This window comes from Octopus bimaculoides, chromosome 6, assembly GCF_046866305.1.
Source record: "Octopus bimaculoides isolate indiv1 chromosome 6, ASM4686630v1, whole genome shotgun sequence".
In the NCBI taxonomy this organism is placed as follows: Eukaryota; Metazoa; Mollusca; class Cephalopoda; order Octopoda; family Octopodidae; genus Octopus; species Octopus bimaculoides.
Window position 1 is genome coordinate 68,053,453 of NC_142933.1, and position 21,253 is coordinate 68,074,705.

At 36.1% G+C, this 21,253-nt stretch overlaps 1 protein-coding gene across 1 annotated transcript in view; it reads left to right on the plus strand.

Annotated features, from left to right (window-relative positions):
- The window catches only part of LOC106882176 (sodium/calcium exchanger 1), a 307,427-nt gene that overhangs the window by 5,054 nt on the left and 281,120 nt on the right, over window positions 1-21,253 (plus strand). The gene's annotated exons all lie outside the window — the stretch shown is intronic.

The window sequence follows — 21,253 nt, forward strand, 5'->3', positions numbered from 1 at the left end:
TATATATATATATATATAATTATATATATATTATATATATATATATATATATATATATATATATATATAATATATATATATATATATATATATATATATATATATAATTATATATTATATATTATATATATATATATATACTTATATATTTATATATATATACATATATACTTATATATTTATATATATATACATATACTTATAATATTTATATATATATATACATACACACATATATTTATATATATATACATACACACATATATTTATATATATATACATACACACACACACACACACACACGTTATTGTTGTTTTTTTAATTACTCGAAATGTTTAAGTATCTAAGTCTTGAGTTTTATTTATTCATTCCCTGGCAGTCTTAGACTATTTCCCTTAAGCCTTGCCCTGCAACAGCTGATAAAAACTCATGAAATATTTCACGTTGTTATCATGGTAAGGGCAGTCATTTACAACGAAATATTAGTTTTTCGTATTATAGGAAGCGTCGGGGATAAAAATATTTTTAGAAGTACTTCGGCAGTCCACTGGATGAAACAATCAACAGTAAAAAAAAATCTTAGAATGCAATTCAGTAAGAATGACTAAATATTTTCTTTCTCTCTTCTTCATGGGACTACACTTTTTGTTAATCAGACACAGAAGGAGTGCATCCTAGATCCTTTTTAGGATCCGGAGGCTTTGCAGAAAGGGGGATTTTTCGTGAAACAAAAAAACCTGGTCTGAATATTTGCAACAAAGCAAACTCTGCTTAAAGGCAGCCAAGAGCCAGGTGGGCGACAGAAGATAGTCTACATGAGATAGTTCTATTCTTCGGAGAACATTAACAGATGTTGTTAGAGTTTGTATAACGAAAGTGGACTACAGTTCTTCTCTCTGAGGTGCTGATTTTAATTTAGCATTAACATTTCTACTTGATCTCTATCTCTAGCTATCCTTTGCTTACAGAAAACTGAAAACGAAGGAAAATCCAACTGTTATTTATCGTGTGTGCATATAAAATGTACATGTATGTAAATAATAACACTCATTAATTAGCAGTGACGATCCTTTTTTTCGTGATTTTAAGTCAAGAAGCCTGACTGTTTTGTAGAATTGTCCCACCTGCTTCAGTTTTTTTTATTGAACTGTCATTAAAATATTCTATTTGGAGTAGTTGGTGTACAAGATATTCCATAAACAAGGTAACATGTAGATATGTTTTGCATGTTTAAAACGTAAGAGTACCCTTTGTGCTATACACGTCTATCATGGATTATTCTATCATTTATTTAATGAAACATATACTGTTGGATTGGTAAAAAGAAAGTAGAAAGTGGCTTTCTGCTCCTTTTTCAATATTCAGTTACTTTTTGTTCTATTTGAAGTTAGGTAATATCGCCTCCCTCTCAATTATGAGCTATACAGTTACAAACTGATGAAGCTGATGCACACACGGTTTGAACATTTGGCATTTCCTTTACCTCGGGTAGAAAGTGACCTGCGGGAGGGAGAAAGGTGAACTCTATCCACTAAAGGCACGTCGCAGTCGCGGATTTAACCTGTCACCTGGTTTAACGCCCGCAACCAGCTTAGAATTGTCTTTAGCGGTGTCCACTCTGCCGCGAACATCCGGACCAGCTCTTATGGTTTGAGGAAAACTTCCTCCCGCTAGTCTCGGAGCTACTGAAAAATGTAATAGGCAACCAGGTAGTGTTAACTGGGCATCATATTAGGTCTACCACTCGTGCTTTTAGTGAAATTATCTTTTTTATTGCTGTATTGGGTTAGAGTGAAAACTATAATTATAGCTATTCTAACTTTTTATTTGAAATTTGTATTTCTAATCTTTATTCAATAAGCTTCTCAACAAAAACTTAAAAAATAGACCTCAATACCAGCAGAAACTACTTTTTCTTTCTCTTTTGTCTGTTGCACGCACCACAATGCACCTTCTACTAACTGGTCCTATGTCAGCCTAATCCAGCAAACCTAACTCATTCTATCCGTAATTATCCCATTTCTTTTTCAAAACATTATTCACTGTCTTTCCGTGTCTTTTTTTTTTTTTTTTTTTTTTTTGTAAACTGATCGGGCTTATTGGAAACAGATTAGGCTGTTATTTCTAGCATGGTCACATATTTATCACAACACATGTAGTAATAAATTATATTTTGTAGGAATTTTGGCAATGTTTCCTTGCCGGAATTTTATTTAATAAAAATTAAGGAAAAAATTTCCCGAGAACACCAGAAATCACTTTTATGTTGCCGTGTTGTGTATCAGTTGTCACACTACAAACCAATTACGTTGTTGTCGTTGATTAGCCCCTAACATTGTTCTGATCGAGCAGACCTAACAGAGTTCTAGACGTCACTATTCCATTTTATTTTTCCTCAAACGAAAATGAGATGTTTGCTTTAAGCTTTAAGTCGGTAGGATGTAACTCGAGGGGGATTTGGTTGTTATTTCTAACAGATCGAGCTCCCTGTGTCATGTTTCTGCTACTGAAGTTAATAGTTGTGTGAGATTGTCATAGCTGTTTGCATAACACCATCATCAGCTCCTCTGTGAGTTAGGTAATTTCATTTTTTTAAAAAGCTACACGATAGTAAAAATATATAAAAACATCTTATTTTGATCATTGCATGCATGGTTTGATGTTAATTTAAGAAGTAATTGTTAAAAATTTAAAGTTTGTTTTATTATTTGAATGATTGTCAGCTGGAAATAAGGCAATATTGACAACCACGTGATAAGAAAAGTAGTCCTCTGGTAGAAATATAGCTGCTAAAATCTTACTTCAAATCGCCCCACCCCCACCTTATCGTCTTAAAAATTGAAGAAAGGCACATTGATTTTTTTCCATTTTTAAAAATCTTTATAGACTCTCTGTCTGAAAATAAAATGGGTGATATCCATAACTGAAACGCCGTTGATCACGGTTATTCTAGATCAAAGTTGATCTGAAAGTGTAACAACAACGGCACATGTCTACAGTGTTGAAACGTCTCCTCAATTTAATGGGATAATTTCCCTTCTAACTTAAAGCCTGACCCATGATGATTAAAAATAGTCTTTCTGAAATCAGTGACACTTGTGGATAATGAGGGTTTTTTTAAAGTTTCTGTCATCGGACAAACTACATTTTGAAACCCCTATCGTGTTGTTGATCCCCAAGCTATTCATAGTCAAGCAGACTTATAATTAAAGGCAGTCTTATTTCAAACATAGTATATCTCGGATTGAATTTATACATTGTGTCTGTCTTGTTTCAGAGGATATAATATAAACTTGAGGAAGGTTTTACTACTATTTCTTGCAATCAAGTAGCCACTTAAAGGCCCACATTTCAGCTCTACGGTATGAATGTGATGGATTCCTTTCCAACTGGCAGGATTTTATCAGGAAATTTTCATCGTGCTTTTCCACTTGTGTTCCCCCCTTTTCCCATTCTTGTCAAAAATTTTGTCTAAAATTTTTAGACAAAGCAATGCAATTAGCATTTTTACATTCTAAGTAGTTTCTTGCATTTAGCAAATCTTTCATCAAAAGCATTCCAGCCACGACCATCCTGTTTTAAAGAGGTCCTTTGTACTACTAAGTACACTGTTTAATATGTCCGGTATTTCTTAAGATTGGTAGGGGTATGATTTTAGCTGCTATTTCTAGCTGTTCGAGTGACCATGCAGAGGCATCCTTGGTCGGTAGGGTAGTTGCACGAGTTGCTGGTGAATCGCTGTGTGAACCGTTGGGGAAGTTAGAATTTGCTTTCGAGTTTGTGTTGTAGACAGGAAAATAGTACTAAACAAGGAGAAATATCAAATCAGTCGTGCAAATGTAGTCATTGAGGTTGTTTCACTTTTCTTTCTTTCCTTCTTGCATCTCTAATGTATATATTTTTCTCTTGGATAGATGCATTACGTTATGTATTTTCACCCCCTACCTCCACTGCCCACAATTAATCAGATTATCAGATAATCAATATGGATGAGTTGAAACCGTTTATCAGTGAGCAACCTTGGTAAACCAGCCTGTCCACTGGAATGCTTGTGTTACAATAGTGATTATAAGCAGGAGTTGACTATGAAATATCAAAGGGCTTCAGCACCGTTCTGTGTATTTTATTTTCAACTACCTAAAGAATATCTTTGTTGAATAGCGGCCAAGTGAAGCAAGCAGTACAAGATTCTTGCAAAAACACACACACACACACATACACATAGAGAGGCGCGCGCGTGTGTGCGTGTACCTTGTAGCCGGGGTATGTACTTCACATGCATTTTAGTAATATTTCTATCCGGTTCATGTTTCCAGTACTATTTATGAACATGAATAGTATACTGTGCTATTTAAACAGATTTTGTTTCATAATAATCTACTTTATTAGATAAAATTCAGCATATTTCACCTCTCCCTTTCTCTCTCTCTCTCTCCCTCCCTCCCTCCTCCCTCACTCACTCCCTCCTCCCTCACTCACACAAACTACTGGACTGGAGCAATAGGGGTTTGAAGTGCTTTGTAGGTAAGATTCAAAATCACTCTGCACCAAATGTGGAATACAGCGTTGATTGACAAGCGAGTATTTCGTAGTGGAAGGACCAATACATTAATAAATAAATAATTCGAGGAAATCAGTATGGTTTATGCATCGGAGCCCTGAAGCGCGTGTATTACTTTGTCTCTATAGCGTATGAAGTTTAATTTTATTAAGCTCATGCTGTTGTTTTCATCATTTGTCAACATTTATCGTTTTGGGGAAAGTGTAGAGAAAGAAGGTTGAATAAGTGATACACGAGACTATCCTTGCTCATTAGCTTGTCTTGTTGGTAATTTTGTTTACCTTGATCCCAGTTAACTGCGGCGTAGGGGAATTCGGAAGGGATGGGGGTCAGCGCTGCTCCATATCCTGTCCCACCTTGAATGTGATAAAATAATCCTAAACATTAATTATAATTAATATACGACAAACGATATAAATCGATTGTTGTTTTGTCTCTCCCCCTCCTCACCTTATCTACAAGTATTGGTCTTGAAACTCTCCTCTTTCTCTCCCCCTATCTCTTTCTGTCTCCATCCTTCCCCCTTCCTCTCTCTCTCTCTCTAATTAGGACCAAAGCGCCAGTGTTTAGATTATGTAAAAAGATTTGGGGTATGTGTTGCTTGCAATCAGAGATTATTTGATATTATTGATATTTTTGTGAATAAGTTTACTCAGCTACGTATTTTTTTTCTTCTCTAATATAATTTACTCTCTCTCACACACGTGCATAAATATGTATATCGTGTGCGTGTGTGTGTGTGTGCAAGTATATTTGTATAACACAGCACTTTCATTCAGTAAGTTCTCTCAATATTTGTGGATCTTATTCTTTTTGTTTTGTCATTTTATCACAGAATAATAAACGTATATTTACTTCTTTAGAATTTGGGGGTTTCTGAAATTGATGACCGTAGGTTGCCTCAGGGCACGGTATGCACAATTTTTGCTAACCCTGACATGTCAAAGGTAAACGCCTCTAGTTTTTATTGGCTGCGTACAACTTCATAGTTGGTTTATTTAAACAATAATAATAATGATATGGGGCTAACATAGTGTGGGAAAAGCTACAAATTTTAGAAGAGAACACAGTTGATTAAATTGACTCCAGTGCTTGACAACTATTCTTTAAGATAATGAAGAATTTAGTTAAATAACTTTGTCATTATTAAGCTTATATTTGGAATATAAATGAGAAAAATTTTTAGGAAAAGTTTTAATTTAGATCACTAATTTAGATTGGAAGATTGTGTCACAGAACCCCCAAGCGGGTCGGTAACAAAAGGGTTAAATCATTTTACATTTTTTTTTTTTTGTTACTCTCTGGGTTAGTAAACAGAGACAGTGTCCATGGCTTTCAGAATCTTTCCAAGACTGGTGAAATTGATGCTATTAATCTTCCAACAGCTGCAGAAAAGACACGAGCAAGGGAAAGAGTTCCGCATTCTAGAGCAGTGGTTTTCAAACTGTGGTCCGCGGACCACAGGGGTCCGCAAGGACAAGACAGGGGTTCCGTGAACAGCAAATACTTTTTATGGGCAATTTGATTTTATATATGGTTTTTAATCGAAATCTTTTAATTGACAATAAACTTATTTGTTAAATACTGTTAAATAAATAAATGTAAAAATATATGTTATTTTAAGCAAATATTTATGTATAAATTTCATAAGCGTTTATAAGGGGGTCCCTAAGGTAAAGCCTGCAATATAAAGGGGTCCGCAAGTCAAAAAGTTTGAAAACCCCTGTTCTAAAGTATAATGGCATATGCAGGGCATAAGATTGCCAACCATGCCCCATGCTCATCACTACACACTGAAGGAAGAGAAACAAAGGAGATTGATTGCCTGAATGGAGTTGACAGAAAGACCAGTCAATTTTGAGAAGCAGAGGTCATTACAGTTGTAGTAGAGAAGGTAGAAAGAGGACACAGCACATATGTGGGTCAGAAGCTGGAATGTGTCTGTGATGACCTTATGTTAAGGTAGTTGAATAGTCTGGAACAGGGGTTCTCAACTGGGGTCTATGGCCCTTGGGGATCCATATAAAAATTTTCTTGTTAAAATTTATGTGCAATAAATTGCTTATATTTCTACAAAATACTTATACTTCTAAAAAATATCTTCATTTTTATAATATAATTCTTAATAACGTAAAAATACAGTAAGAGTTTGTTTTATACACATCAAATGGCTATGGAAGTCCAGTAGAGTAAAATAAAAATTGAAGTGGTTCATAGGCAAGAAATGGTTGAGAATCACTTGTGTAGAATATCTGTGTAGCAGCCACAGCACCATCCCAGAAGTAGAATCAATTCTTGATAGTGAGCCTCACTTGAGATTTATAGAGTGTTAGCAAATATCAGTGACTGAAGTATTTTATTGTCCTGGTCCTGAAAAGAAGGGCCAACTTTTAATAATGATAATTTCTAACTTTGGCTGCTGCAAAACTATAACATTTGGGGGAAAGAGGTATAGTTGACTGAACTGGATCCCATATTCAATGGCTGTCTCCTTTATTGTTCCTAGAAATATCATCATCATCGTTTTTATATCCATTTATCCATGCCTGCATGGTCAGATGAAGTTTTTGAGACAAATTTTCTATGGCTAGATGCTCTTCCTGTCACTAACCCTTGCCTGTTTCCAAGCAAGTTAATATTTCCTCATGGCTAGATATGTCTTAGCACAACTTTAGAAATGAATTACTCTACCTCTTTGACAGTGACACTCATTTCACCTATCATATGAAGGAGATACAAACATACAGTTACATATACATGTGTGAGTGTTTATATCCTTTTATTTGTTTCAGTCATTTGACTGCAGCCATGCTGGAGCACCATCTTTAGTCGAACAAATCAACCCCAGGACTTATTCTTTGTAAGCCTAGTACTTATTCTATTGGCCTCTTTTGCCGAACAATTAAGTTATGAGGATGTAAACACACCAACATCAGTTGTCAAGCGATGGTGGGGGACAAACAGAGACACAAATACACACACACACACACACACACACACACACTCACACACACACACACACACACACATATGGGCTTCTTTCAGTTTCTGTCTACCAAATCTCACAAGGCTTTGGTCGGCCTGAGGCTATAGTAGAAGACACTTGTCCAAGGTGCTACACAGTGGGACTGAACCTGGAACCGTGTGGTTGGTAAGCAAGCTACTCCTGTGCCTATATATATGTATATTGAAGGTGCATGTCTTAGTGGTTAAATGTATTCGGCTTATGAACATTAGGTCGTGAATTTGATTCCCAGCAGTGCATTGTAGCCTTAAGCAAAACACTATTTCTCATTGCTCCAGTCCAATCAGCTGGCAAAAGTGAGTTGTACCTGTAATTCAAAGGGCCTGCCTTGTCACCTTGTCTGTCATGCTGAATCTCCCTGGGAACTATGTTAAGGGTACATGTCTGTGAGGTGCTCAGCCACTTGCACGTTAATTTCATGAGTCAGCTGTTCTGTTGATTGGATAAACTGGAACCCTCACTGCTGTAACTGACAGAGTGCCAGTTATATATACATATGCACACATACATGACACGTTTCTTTCAATTTCTGCCTACCAAATACACGCGTAAAACTTTGGTCAGGCCAGTATAGTAGGAGGTACTTACTCAAGGTTCCATGCTGTAGGACTGAATTTAGAACCTTATGGCTGGGAAACAAACTCCTTAACTACAAAGATTCTATAAAGAACAAATTACATCCATGAATTCAGGAAATAAATTCAAGGGTGTAATGAAATATTGCAAGGTATATATTACTGGTTGCTCTACTGATTCTACCATCTGTTGCATCCTTTCCTTCTTCTCCATCTCCTTGTGAATAATTAGTTTCCTTATATAGGCATGAATATCATTACCCTTTTCTTCAACCAGAGGCATAGCAAAATTAATGAAATTGCCCCTTAGATAGTAATCAGAAATAGGTCATAGGAGTAAGTTTACTGTGTAGGGGAATCTTACACCAATTACACATTAATATACTTGTTTTTCTGCACACAAGATGATAATTGGATTATACAGATAATGATAGTAATAATTTACAGCATCAAAGAATAATTATAACAACAACAACAGTAATAATGATGATAGTAATAATACTTTCTGTTATAAGCACAAGGCCTGAAATTTGTGGGGAGTGGGATAGCCAATCACATCAACCCCAGTACTTGGCTGGTATTTAATTTATCGACCCCAAAAGGATGAAAGGCAAAGTCAACCTCGGCAGAATTTGAACTCAGAATGCAAAGACATGAAATGCTTTTACGCATTTTGTCCAGTGTACTAACAATTCTGTCAACTTGCCACCCTATGATGATGACGATGATGATGATATAATAATGATAATAATAATACAGTACTGATTTAATTAAAATATCCTTTAGATCTCATTCAACTGCCTTAAGTAACAGAAAGATGCATTAGGAAATATAGTCCTAAAAATATAAGTATTTGAGGCAATCCCTAAAAATCTAGAGGTTGTGACAGTTAAAATGTTTATTCCAGAAGCTTAGGATAAACAGCAACCACAGCAACATGCTAAACGAGGGTTGTATCTCACTCACTTCAGTTGTTGTTTAGCCCTCGGTCAGTACTGACCAGGTGCAACTATGAACAAATACATTTCAATCATGGGCTGCAAGAGTTGTTAGTATGCCAGCATTTCATTCAGCTTTATGTTCTGACTTCAAATCATAATAAGATTGTCTTTGCCTTTCATTTTTTGGCAGGGTTGATAAAATAAGTATCATTTGGATACTGGGAGTTAACATAGGAGTGGCTATATGGTAAGTAGCTTGCTTACCAGCCACATGGTTCTGGGTTCAGTCCCACTGCGTGGCACCTTGGGCAAGTGTCTTCTACTATAGCCTCGGGCCGACCAAAGCCTTGTGAGTGGATTTGGTAGACGGAAACTGAAAGAAGCCCGTCATATATATATATATATATATATATATATATATATATATATATACATACATATATATATGTATATGTGTGTGTGTGTGTATGTATGTTTGTGTGTCTGTGTTTGTCCCCCCAACATCGCTTGACAACCGATGCTGGTGTGTTTATGTCCCCGTATCTTAGCAGTTCGACAAAAGAGACCGATAGAATAAGTACTAGGCTTACAAAGAATAAGTCCTGGGGCCGATTTGCTTGACTAAAGGCGGTGCTCCAGCATGGCTGCAGTCAAATGACTGAAACAAGTAAAAGAGTAAAAGAGTATAATCAACTTCTCAACCACTCAAAATTGCTGGCCTTGTGCCAAGATAAAAAGAAAATATTATTGTTCATGTTGGTATCATTATTTACATGTCAAACTGTCCTTTGAGGATAATTTGGCTGCAATTTCTATTGGGTCAACAACTTTCTTTTATCTTTTTCAGTCATTGAACTGTGTGTGTCTATGCTGGGACACTGCCTTGAAGTGTTTAATCAAATAAACTGATCCCAGTACATATTCTTTTAAGTCTAGCACTTATTGTATCTTGCTCTGTTGCTAAACTGCTAAGTACCAGTGACATAAACAAATCAGCAACAGTTGTCAAGCTGTGGGGAGGGACAAACACACACAAACATACATTCATTATCAGATATATATATATATGGTCTTCCTCACAGTTTCCATCTACCAAATTCATTCAAAAGACATTAGTCAGCTATAGCTTGGTGGGACTTTAACCTGAAACTACGTGGTTGCAAACTGCCCTACTTAACTAGACAACCATATCTGCACCTATGTAGAGGTTTCTCTTTTAGCATATATATATATATATATATATATATATACACACACACACACATACATACATACATACAGGCAGGCGTGGCTGTGTGATAAGAAGCTTGCTTCCTTACCACATGGTTCTTGGTTCAGTCCCACTGCATGGCACCTTGGGCAAATAACTTCCACTATAACCTCAGGCTGACCAAAGCCTTGAGTCGGTTTTGTAGATGGAAACTGAAAGAAGCCTCTCGTATATATGTGTAAGTATATGTCTTTGCGTTTTCCACCTATACTCTTTGACAACTGGTACTGGTGTGTTTACATCCCTGTAACCTAACGGTTTGGCAAAAGACACTGATAGAATAAGTACCAGGCTTTAAAATTATAAATACTAGGGTTGATGCATTCGACTAAAAGTTCTTCAAGTAAAAGATAAAAGGAAGATATATATATTGTAGAAGAGGGGGAGGTACTGTGTTTCTCTTACTTTTATGAATGGCTAACTGCAGTAGAATGTGTAGCTGTCTCTAAATAATATTGCACTGATATTTTTATGAATGGGAATACAGAATTATTGGCGAATTGATAGAAGAAATGGTGATGTACCATAGAATGGAAATTCACAAGTGCAAGAAATCTCTTCTTCTCTGTATGTATGTATGTATATGTGTGTGTGTGTGTGTGAGAGAGAGAGAGAGCGAGAGAAAGAGAGCAGATATATAATTACACACTAATACTCACAGGCACACTCATACAAACTCAAATATCTGCCTACACATGCATTTAAGCATTGTTACTAGTCATTTGATTTCACATGTAGATGTGTGTGTGTGTGTCATCATCATCGTCATTTAACATGTGTTTTCCATGCTCCCATAGTTTGAACAGTTGAACAGAAGCTAGTAAGGCCTGAAGCCGTACCAAGCTCCATTGTCTGTTTTGGCATGGTTTCAACAGCTTGGATGCCCTTCCTAACACCAACCACTTTACAGAGTGTACTGGGGGCTTTTTACATGGCACCAGCACCAGTGCTTTCTATGTGGCTACCATCGCCAACAGAATCACCAAGTACATTGCAAGACAAAGACAGCAAAACCCCCCCTCAGCTTTGAGTTGTGTTGAGTGGGGGTTACTTTGTACCACTTGAGAGATTAAAAGTATAGAAGAACAGATAGATGTCTTGCTGTAGATACATGGATACTCTAGTTAGAAAGGAAAGAAGAGGATATATATATATGTGTGTGTGTATATATATATATATATATATATATATATATATATATATATATACTATGTTTATGAATTTGTGTTGCAAGATTCTTGATGTGAAACCATGTGTTGAAATAGATATTGTTATATTTTGGGATGGTCGTTATATATATATATGTATGAACCCACAAGAGTAAAAAAGAGAGACAGAGACAGGCAGAAACAAGGAAAATACCCCCTTGTATTTGAATACTATGCAAATATTCTTTTAAAAAACTTTTCATTTAACTTTTCCAAAATTTAATTGTTTTCCATACTTAGAGTTGAAAGATTCTCAATGACTGAAACTGGTACTAAAATGTTTTTTATGATAAAATTATATTAGCATTTTTCTACTTTGACTTATTTTCCTTAGAAGGATTTTTGCACTATATATCACGTGAATTGTATACTTATAGACACATACATGTGTTGACTTTTACTTTTTTCTTTTTTAATTCACTATTCTAATTCAGTTTCTGATATATGCAGGTAAATTATTTCTCTTTTTTTTCTTGTGAACCTAATTAATAGTCAGTCACTACTCTGATTGAGCAAGCCTAAAATCGTCGTTCGTTTCCCATATTCTGCAAGAATATATCTGGTCATGGGGAAAATATTACCTTGCTTGGAAACAGGTGAAAGTTGGTGACGGGAAAGGCATCCAGCCATAGAAAATCTACTTCAATAAACTCCATCTGACCCATGGAAACATGGAAAATTGGATGTTAAAATGTTTATGATGATCAAGGAGTAGCTTACCTTATGATCATCCTTCTTTATCTAAGATAGTATGGAATGGTTTGAGTAAGATTTGGCTGCTATTTCTAGCAATCTGAGAGACAACATAGAACAGAAGTAGTTTAATACTCTAGGTCTAAACTGTAATTTAATATAACATGTACATCCTCCCCACTGGCCTTATGCACTTGGAATTTTTCCCTTGATACTAAAATAAAAGGTTTAGAAGTTCCCTTGTTGGTTTGTCTGGTTGATAAGTTAAACTAATTGTGTAACAAGCTATGTAAGCAGACAAATAGTCAAGCTTCATCATTGAGATTCTAGTTGATTTTAACTGTGATTGTCAGAAGCGTGTCTGTCTTCAGATTTGTGCTACTGGAATTTCCAGTACCCAGTTTTCTATTTCTTCTTTCTAACTATATCTGTCACACACTAGCAGGTAAGTGTAGTAGTCATTTATGGTAGTAGACTTTTGAAATCCCTTCACTGCTGTCGAAAATATGATGATAGCTGCATGTATGTGTGAGAGAGAGACATTTTTTCAGCTGTCTTAAGCTGAAATGTGCTGAGTGATGGTTTTTCCTGAGATTTGCTGTGTTACTTAAATTATATATAATAATAGTAATGATAATGTTTCCTTATATAGGCATAGGTAAGAAATTTGGGTCTGAGTGCAGTCAAGTATGTCAGCCTTAGTTTTTTTTCTCTTTTATTTTTATCAATCCCAGAAGGATAAAATGCAAACCTGAGCTCAGCAGGTTTTGAACTCCACAGGCGTTTTGTCTAATAATAATGATTCCCAACTTGGGCACAAAGCAACACAATTTATGAAAGCAGTGCAGAGTTAACTCATCCCCCATTATGATTAAGAGATATAGTTAGTGATGCTAAAAAACAGAAAAGCAGAATGCATGGTGCTGGACTCTTATCTCACATTTGTATTACTATTTGTAATCATCTTCCACTCTGTACCACCTCCATAATGAATTGTGGTTCTCATGGTCTGACGATTAGCCCTGATCATCACCCAGACACGAATTACTGAGCTGAAATTTAAACCCGACCATGAAATACTGGAACAAAAACCATAAAGCGGCTCATCTGATTCACTAAGACTTAAGCCATTCCGTCATCCTGGCCTGGTACTTACTCTGTTTTGTCCCTAAAGGACAAACAGTGAAGTTGACTCCAACAGCATCTGAAAGCAGAGAGCGGGAATAAATACTGCAAGTGCTCTAATGATTTTAACAATTTATTGCCCTTATACAAGAAATGACCAGTCTGTGGGCTAGTGACTGGAACAGGTCTGTGAATGAGTTAATCGGTTGGATGATACTTTATTGGCTGCAGTCTAGGAGAGTGGTTCTCAACCATTTTTAGAGATGAAAAGATGAGTTCCTTTTTTGACATATAGTATAAACTGAAGTATTAAGTTTAACATATGTCTTCTGCTGGAGTTTGATTGATGATGGAAATAGAGAGGTGTAATGTTTTTAAACTCTATATCTTTAAAGATAAAACTTTTTCTTTCGTATATTTGCACTGATGCATTCTCATCTGTAGGCACAGCATGTTTTTTTGAACAGACCTTTACATTCCAAGTTCAAGTTCCACCTAGGTCAATTTTACCTCTTCTTCCTTTCAAGATCAATAAAATAAAGAACCAGTTAAAAACTGGGGTTGCTATAATTGACTCTACATATCCCATCAAATTTGTGACCTTGTGCAGGTATGGTTGTGTGGTTCACAATCTTGCTTCACAGCCATGCAGTATCAGGTTCAATCTCATTGTGTGGTACTTTGGGCAGATGTCTCCTACTATAGCTCTGGCTGACCAATGCCTTGTGAGTGGAATTTTTTGTATGTGTTTATAGATAGATCAATTGCAGGATTCATTAGAATCTAGGTATCTTAATCTGTAGGACACCAGGACTTGTTGGGTACTTAGTTTTGAGCCTATAGTATGTTGAAGCTTTTGTTTTCATTTGTTGGTACTACACTGTGTGCACACACACACACACACACATTTTTATATATAAATATACGCATAGACAGATACATAAACACATAAGTACTCAATCTGGTGTAAATTACACATCCAATCCAGAGATGGTTCCAAGCATAGTGTATGTATAAATGAAGAACATAAATGGGGTTCAAAATTCACAGCAGCTGTTTTAGTGGCAGTTTATTGGTGCATTTTTAGATTACAACATGGCAAAACCTACCATCGTCAGGCAAATTTTAAACATATGAACAAGTAAAGTAGAAATAGATAACTAGTTTACCAACTACCATATATATATATATATATATACTCAAGCCAAACATGAACAAGCAAGAAAAAACAACAACGTGAGGACGTGGAATAAGTACAGTGTTATTGGATGCTCAGGAAAGGGAAGAGAAGAAAGAGGGTTTCATGTTTCGAGCGGAGCTCTTCATCAGAAATATAGAAAAAGTCCAAAGAAGGGAAGACGGAGAAAGAAAATTGCCAATGATACACACGCGGTCACATATTGCAAAAAAAAAACAACACATGCATATACATACATATATATATATATATATATATATATATATATACCCCACACACACACACATGCATACATGTGAGTGTTGCTATATGGGTTTGCATTAACAGTGCTTGCACAGTAATGATGTTTGCTTGAGTCCTACATGAACAGTACATGTCTTGTAGCTTAGCAGTTCAACATGTGAAGCAGGACGTACCTTACTTGAAAACATGAGTTGTCATTAGGAAGAACATTTGGTTATAGAAAACTGCTTCAAGAAGTCTTATTTGGCCCATACCTGTATGAAAAAAAAATCCCCAAAACTGGACATAAAATAATGTTGTTGATAATGTGGCTCTGTAAAAATCTCTATTTACATTTCTGTAAAAATATATATTAACATTATTTCAATCAGTTTCATCTGACTTGTCACAAGATGTCTCTTCCCTAAAGGTGCACATAGGAATGCACAAGATTCGTACCAGGAACTGTTATTTCTCAATTACTAGTAAATAATATTCTTATCTTCCAGGCCACTGATGTATTTTCATCTCTAAAAATAATGTTAATAGTTCAAAAATGATAATCTTCTGCATATTGCATGTCTATGATATAGAAAGAAGCACGCACATGCAGAGACGCTTGTCTAAATATTTACACATGTGCACAGATACATGCAGCTGTACTTAGAAATTCCTTTCTTTCATTCAGTATCACTGCAAATGAGAGATAAGATTTTTATCTCTAGTCAAATCATTGTAGCTGCTGCTTGGGAAGTGTATTGTTTTATACTTTTAGCATTCATGTTTTAACTTGAATGAATTAATATATATATATTTTACCAATAATAGCATAATACACACAAGTGCACACATTATATCCATAAATATATATATATATATATATATATATATATATATATATATATGTATATATATATGTTGTTGCCTAGGGAGAGTCATTATGTCAATATAATTAACACACACACTGGTTCAATTCCACCCCTTTTTTTTTTAAATTATTAGTCATTCAGTTAAATATCCAACTAACTAATTTGTTTTTGCTTGTCAAAGTAGCAATAAAAGAACTTTGACAAACAAATTAGTTAGTTGGATATTTAACCAATAGACTAATAATAAAGAAAAGGAGTGGAATTGAACCAGTGTGTGTTAATTATTTTGGCATAATGACTGTCCCCAGACACAACAGAATTTGTTTCAACACATGAATTTACATAAAGAATCTTCAAGCCAGATACCAAAATGAAGTATAAATATATATATTTATATCTGTCTCTCTCTCTCTCTTTCTCTCTCTCTCTCTCTCTCTCTCTCTCTCTCTTTCTCTCTCTCTCTCTCTCTCTCTCTCTCTATATATATATATATATATATATATATATATATATATATATATATATGGCACCAGTACCAGTAAATCACTAAGAGCACCGTCCGAGCGTGATCGTTGCCAGAGCACCAGCTGCCTGGCTTTCGTGCCGGTGGCACGTAAATAGCACCATTTGAGCGTGACCGTTACCAACGTTGCCTTCCTGGCACTTGTACCAGTGGCATGTGAAAAGACATTCGAGTGAGTTCGTTGCCAGTCCCGCTGGACTGGCTCCTGTGCAGGTGTCACGTAAAATACACCATTTCGAGCATGGCCGTTGCCAGTACCTCCTGACTGGCCTTCATGCCGGTGGCACGTAAAAGCACCCACTACACTCTCGGAGTGGTTGGTGTTAGGAAGGGCATCCTGCTGTAGAAACTCTGCCAAATCAGATTGGAGCCTGGTGTTGCCATCCGGTTTCACCAGTCCTCAGTCAAATCGGCCAACCCATGCTAGCATGGAAAGCGGACGTTAAACAATGATGATGATGATGATGATATTTAAATACACACACGCACACACACACACACACACACACACACACGTGCACTCTTAGTGGTGCTGATTATGAATATCATTAAAAGAGTTGAGGTGAAATCATCATCATCATCATCATCGTTTAACGTCCGCTTTCCATGCTAGCATGGGTTGGACGATTTGACTGAGGACTGGTGAAACCCGATGGCTACACCAGGCTCCAGTCTGATTTGGCAGAGTTTCTACAGTTGGATGCCCTTCCTAACGCCAACCACTCCGAGAGTGTAGTGGGTGCTTTTATGTGCCACCGGCACGAAGGCCAGTCAGGCGGTACTGGCAACGGCCACGCTCAAAATGGTGTATTTTATGTGCCACCCGCACAAGAGCCAGTCCAGGGGCACTGGCAACGATAAACTTGTCTGGTGTACTAAATGCAAATATGACAGGGTCTCATAAACTTGTAATGTAGCAGGTTGAAAAACTTCAATCTGGAAAGAATTATTCATACAATTAGTAGACAAAATACTCAGTAGAGCTGTTAAAAATTCTGAAACAAGCAAGTAATGTAACTTCTTCAGTCATATCAGCAAGCAAATACTGTGGAGTTTCCCTATACACACACATACACACACACTGAAACACAAGATATCCACTGATATAAACATGTGAACATACATGCACGCATACACATACACAAGCTCACACACAATCACACTCTTTTCCTCCCTCTCTCCCTCGTGTACATGCATATATAATCAGCCTGATATTTTGGTGTATATGTACTTTTTTTCTACTTTCTCTTTCACTGTTGCATGTTCTTTTTTGGTTTCTCTTCCCCCACCCTACTCACTTCCACAGTCGTCTCTTTCACTCCTTCAGTTCATTCTCTCTCTCTCTCTACTCATATTTACATATCTCCCTACCTCCCACACTTCAGCTCTCTAAGCACCACCACCACCACCATCACTCATATTCCATGGTATTTTGTCTGTGTATCTGTGCCTCTGTCACCAATCCCCCTCACTTCCCTCACCACCTCACCCATTCTCTCCTACCATATGTAATCTCCCCTGCCAACAATTGTTATTTTCACACAGACTATTGGCTACTTAAGTTCCACCTGCAGAAATTCCTTCAACATTTGCCAAGCCCTCTCACCTATTACTATTACTGCTAAAACTACTTCTAACAACAGCAGCAGCAGCAATGATGGTGGTGGTAGTAGTAGTAGTAGTAGTAGTAGTAATGGTTGTGATTGTCATGTTCTAAGTACTATTTCTGTGGCTGTAATGGAAGCAGGCCTTCTTACCACCACCACTAGTAGTAGTAATATTGATTGCCATGGTTTAGGTACTAAGATCACTTTCCTCCTATACCTTCCTTATTTCTTTCTTTGCCCCCCCCCCTCCCCCTGCCTCTCCTGCTTTCTCTCAGTATCTTTGATTTCTGAGTTCTTCACATCTGTTTGTTCTTGAACCCATCCCACTCTCTATCTTTCTCTTGCTATATTTACTCTCTCACTTTTACCCTCACCACCGGCTACCTTAAGCTCTCTTTCTTCCTCTTTTAGTCTTTCTCCTTCTCTGCCTCTCTCCCTCTCTCTTTCACCTTCTACATGTCTTCCTCTTTCTCTACCTCCTTTCTCTCTCTCTCTCTCTCTCTCTATTTAATTTCCATTGTGCTCTCTCTTGTTTGTTAACTCTTCCTTTTGTTTTCTCTTGTTTTTGTTTTCATTTTTCATATTTTCCGTTTGATTCTAATTTTTCTCTCTTTTTCTTCCAAAATGTCACCCACCCCAACCCACAGGTCTGTTTTTTTTTTCTTCTCTTTTCCTTTCAAATTGCATTTCCTTGTCAACACGTAAATGAATTGTAAGGAAAATATTGAAGCAAAACACAAAACACACAAATAAGAAATAAAAGCAAACAAAATTTACCCAAGAAATAATAATCCTGGTATATCTACTCTAACATTGTAACATAAGTGGTATAAGAATAGATATAAGAATATATTTACAAGCATGATAGATGGACAAATGAATGTGTATGTATACATAAATATTTGAATATTTATCTTGTGTATACATATGCAACTGTGTATGTATTTGTATCTGATAAAGCAGTGAGCTGGCAGAAATGTCAGCATGTGTTTAGCTATATTTCTTCCTACATTACTTTCTGAGTTCAAATGCAGCTGAGGTTAATTCTGCTGTTCATCCTTTCGAGATTGATAAAACAAGTCCTGGTTGAGCGTTAGGGCCAATGTATTTGACTACCCCCTCACTGCTCCGAATTCTAAGCCTTGTGTCTTTTAGAAGAAACGAGTATTAGTTGTTCCTGTGTCTGTATTTGTGTATAAATCTGTTAGTATCATCTAGATATGTGTCTATATCAGGAGTTTTCAACCATTTTTCATCTATGGATCCCTTTTATTCTTTTACTTGCTTCAGTGAATTGACTGCGGCCATTTTGGAGCACCACTTTTAGTCGAACAAATCGACTGCCAGGACTTATTCTTTGTAAGCCTAGTACTTATTCTATCGGTCTCTTTTTGCCAAACTGCTAAGTTATGGGGACGTGATTGGCAAATAAGTGGCGACATTGTAAATTTGAGAGGACCTTCAGTATTTGTCTTGTTGAGTATATGACAACTTCTCTAGTGCTAGTGTCGTGATAAAATACACCCAGAAGACTATGTAAAATGGTTGTTGTTAGGAAGGGCATATTGCCATAGAAATCATACCAGTACGAAACATACAAATGAGATGTGATTTCCCAACCATACCTAGGAAAGCAGTAACTCTGAATAAGAATTGGTTGAGACCATTGATGGCCTATCCAACCTATACCAGCATAGAAACTGGGAACAAAATAAATGATATATTTATTTGTATATACGTAACTGTGTTTGTATATTGTCTCTTCGTGATTGGAATTTTAGAGTATATTTCATCAAGCTCCTGGTTAGCGGCAAGATGGTGCAGAAAATACATTAAAACAAAAAAAGAGATGTGTGCAAGTGTGGCTGTGTGTTAAAAAGCTTACTTCCCAGCCACATGGTTTTAGTTCTGGATTTGGTAGACAGTGACAGTAAGAAGCCTGTTATGTATGTGTTAGTGTGTGTGTATATGTATGCATGTGGGCATGTGTTACTGTCTCTTTGCTTTGACATTGCATGATGGTTGTAAATGAATGTTACTGTCATGAAAGTAGTGCCTTTCATTTCAACTCTTCCATCAAAATATGTCTGGTCATGAGGAAATGTTACTTTGCTTGGAAACAGGTTAAGGTTGGTGACGGAAAGGGCATCTACCGTAACAAAGTTCATCCGAACCATACAAACATGGAAAGTAGACATTGAAACAATGACAATGATGAGGCATCTTTAAAGTATAATAATGGGTTTGATAAGAGAACAAAGAGCAACACTGACAAGATATTACACTACCATGATGCTTGATTGGAGACATATGATGTCAGAATGGATTTGTTTGTTGTCACCTCTAAGTAAACAGGTGTATCAAGTCTGGCTTAAGTGTTCACTTGCAGCTACTAGTGGTTGTGAAACTTTGATAACCCACCCAGAGGGTTTCTCCATTAAAAGTTTTCTAGTAATTCAGTGACGCTACAACCAAATTCTTGTAGGTCTTCGTTCTGGGTGTGTCTTTTTTTTTTTTTTTTGATAAGCAGTTATTCTACACAGCCTATTTTCTTCTTTCTCTCAGTTTGCTCAGAGGTTATAATATTAATGACACAATGGTTCTGTAAGAACAGGTTGCTGCACTTGTATACATCCTGTGCAAGATGTTCTGACAGGCTATTGGCTGACAATTTTTAGCAAGATTAGTGAGTCCATCTTTGCGGAATTAAAAAAGTAATAGCAGTTGGTAGCCATTTTAGCACATATAAATTCTCCTTGATGCTCTTTCCATATGGTGTTATCAAATATTCCTAGTAAAAGTTGATATTCTTGAACCAATATCCTGTTTGCAATATTATATCATTAGTTTGTTTTTGTTCTTGTTCAACTTGTTTGCAGTAGCCCTGCTCTAGCTCTTCCAATGACACCATGTACATGTTGGATTATCGTTTCTTCTACCTATTGATTTCCTGTAGCCCTTTACTTGTTCTTCTGATTGCTGTTTTTTGTAGAGATTGTTTTGTATTCAAGCATTTGTGTGTGTGTGTGTGTGTATATATATATATATATATATATATATATATATAAAGTCATAAATGACAGAAATAGTTTGATGAAATTTTATTTAGCAATAAGAAAATTCTAATATCACAACAAACCGTTCTGTAACTAAAATACATGTAAATAATTCATATTATATTTGATAATAAAAAAAATACTTACATGCCTGCATTGTGAGTACTACCAGATTGCTTGAATTCATATATTGTGATTTATATATATATATATATATATATATATATATATATACCATTTCTTTTATTGTACGGTATCTAGGACAATATTATATGCTTTGAGAGATTTTACTGCTATTTCTAGCAAAATGAACAACCATGTAGATTCCACATAGCACACCAAAAGAAAATTACCTTAAATTTTTTAAAGTAGTATGGCT